At 52.6% G+C, this 2,999-nt stretch overlaps 1 protein-coding gene across 1 annotated transcript in view; it reads right to left on the reverse strand.

Moving 5' to 3' along the window:
- The window catches only part of DLG5 (discs large MAGUK scaffold protein 5), a 125,496-nt gene that overhangs the window by 74,998 nt on the left and 47,499 nt on the right, over positions 1–2,999 (reverse strand). The window lies entirely within an intron of this gene.

Raw genomic sequence — 2,999 nt, forward strand, 5'->3', positions numbered from 1 at the left:
GGCTTTCTCTAGTTGCGGCGAGCGGGGGCTACTCTTCGTTGTGGTGCGCGGGCTTCTCACTGCAGTGGCTTCTCTTGTTGCGGAGCACGTGTTCTAGGTGCGCGGGCTTCAGTAGTTGTGTTGCACAGACTAGGTAGTTGTGGCACACGGGCTTAGTTGCTCCGTGGCATGTGGGATCTTCCCAGACCAGGGCTTGCACCCCTGTACCCTGCACTGGCAGGCGGATTCTTAACCACTGTGCCACCAGGGAAGACCCACTGATAGGGTTTTTTGTTTGTTCGTTTGGTTTTTTTTTGTGGTACGCGGGCCTCTCACTGTCGTGGCCTCTCCCGTTGCGGAGCACAGGCTCCGGACGCGCAGGCTCAGCGGCCATGGCTCACGGGCCCAGCCGCTCCGCGGCATGTGGGATCTTCCCGGACCGGGGCACGAACCCGTGTCCCCTGCATCAGCAGGCGGACTCTCAACCACTGTGCCACCAGGGAAGCCCTAGGGTTTTGATATGAGCCTGCAAGCAATTGATTTATTATGGTCTCTGTGCAGTCAAACCTCTCTGCTAACGATAATCTGTATTTGCAGCCGCTCCCCAGCACTAGCATCACCGCCTCAGCTCCACCTCAGATCATCAGGCATTAAATTCTCATAAGGAGCGCACAACCTAGATCCCGCACATGCGCAGTTCACAGTAGGGTTCGCGCTCCTATGAGAATCTAATGCCACCGCTGATCTGACAGAAGACGGAGCTCAGGCGATAATGCAAGCGATGGGGAGCAGCTGTAAATACAGACGAAGCTTCACTTGCCCACTGCTCACCTCCTGCTGTGTGTGGCCCGGCTCCTAACAGGCCGCGGACTGGTACTGGTCCATGGCCTGGGTGTTGGGGACCCCAACTACAGAACACTTGAAATGTGGCTACTGTAACTACTGAAACTAGTGATTTAAATTTTATTTCACGTTAATTCACTGGAATTTAAATAGCCACGTGCGGCTAGAGGCTCCCACCACGAACACTGTAGCCCTGGACACTGTCAGATCTAGATGTGATGGCTGACCCCTGCCATCAGCCCAAGGGAAGACACCACACAAAGGCCCGCGAAGCCACACCCGATGTACTCAGCCCACCCTCAGCACAGTTACCATGTGAGATCACACATTTCTCTGCTGTCTAAGGCAGTATGAGTAGGTATTCCCTACTGCTGCAGCCAAAGGCCTTCTGGCCAATACAGCCACGGGGACATTCAAGTCAGCCTGCAGACAAATGGGGCTACTCACCCCAAGGTCAACGTCAACTCTACACAGAAAAGCAAGAGAAGGGAAACTTGGCTACCGGTGAACTGGAGAGGTTTTGACCTGAAGGGATGCAAGCACGTCTTTGAGCATCCAAGACAGGGGCCCAGACAGTGAGCTACAGTAGAGCTCTGCTCGCAGCCTGCCTGCCAACAAGTATCCGGGGACACTGGTGACCCCTCCGTCCCAAGGGCCAAAGTATACGAAGGTCCAACTGCACAAAAAAATACCTTCTTAACTCAGGCCTGAAATTCCACCATAACAATACTTGCTGTGGTTTAAACACTATATTTCTCTAGACTCTCCTCTTAAACTGCAAATGCTCCTAGGAAAGGTAACACTTTAAGCCTTGAAGGGTCAATGTGAATGAGTTTGTCAGATATCAGATCATTGTACCTTGCTCCCAAGCGGAATATGGAGCTGGAAAAGGGTGAGGCCAAGACAGGTGCCCTCAGAGCTCAACCAGCTCAGTTCTACAAAACCCCACATTACCGTTCCACACATCCTGACTGCCTGCCCGGCCCATGCACTTCCGGAAAGCCAGCCCCGTGTTCAAAATCCCAGCAGCCCCATCATTCAATCCCTGTGTCTCACCAACCCAAAGCAGGCAGGACAAAGTGAACTGTGGCCCCAGCAGAGTCCTCGCTGAACCCTAGACGGGACGAGGGGACCTGTGAGGGGCTGAATTGTGCCCCACAAACAGATGATGAAGTCCTAATCCCCAGTAAATGTGAATGTGACCTTATTTGGAAATTCGGTCTTTAGAGATGATCAAGTTAAGACAAGGTCATACTGGAGTAGGGCGGGCCCCTAGACCAATGTGAATGGTGTCCTGTTTAAAAAAGGAAATTTGGAGACACACACAGAGAGAACACCATGTGAAAATGAAGGCAGAGACTGGGGTGATGCATCTACAAGCCAAGGAACATCAGAGATTGCCGGCACACAACCAGAAGGAGAAGAGGCCAGGAAAAGACCCGTTCCTGGTTGCCTTCAGGGCACAATGATCTTAGACTCTGGCCTCCAGAATTGTGAGGAAATAAATCTCTATTGCGTAAGTCACTCAGTTTATGGCACTTTGCTAGGGCAGCCCTAGAAAACAAATACAGTGCCCCCTACTGGTACCCCTCTCACCACTCTGACCTCACTTACTGTATCTAATTCATCTGACTGTCTCCCCAGTAGACCCTAAGATCCATGAGCACAGGGACCAGGTCTGCCTATTCACCGCTATATCGCGAGCCCACTTCTGGCCCCCTGGAGGTGTTCCGTATGAGTCAAATTAACACATAAGAGGCCTGCCCCTGGCAGGTTCTAGAAGCTCAGGCACAAGACTACCTCTGAGTGTCCATTTCCCCATCTGTCTACTGGAGGAAACGGAAAGAATTGGACCAGATGACCTCTGTGAGCCCTTCCAACTCAAAAACTCCAGGACTCACCACACCACTGAAGGTGTACCCATCCATCAAGGTCAAACCAGGACACAGAGCTACACGAGGGTATTAAATAGAGGGTATGTGACACAGAAGATGGGCCACAGTGGCACGGGACGACTGGGAGACTATGACAACCTTCCTCTGGGACGTCTTCAGTGAAGTGACAGCAGGGCTGGCCTCCCTCTATGGGCTCCTGGGACCCACATCCAGAGACACACCAAATTCGGCATGGATTGGCCACTCCTGTGCCCAAGACAACACTCCCAGTGGGCCATTCCT

This window comes from Lipotes vexillifer, unplaced genomic scaffold (genome assembly GCF_000442215.2).
Source record: "Lipotes vexillifer unplaced genomic scaffold, Lipotes_vexillifer_v1.1 scaffold59, whole genome shotgun sequence".
In the NCBI taxonomy this organism is placed as follows: domain Eukaryota; kingdom Metazoa; phylum Chordata; class Mammalia; order Artiodactyla; family Lipotidae; genus Lipotes; species Lipotes vexillifer.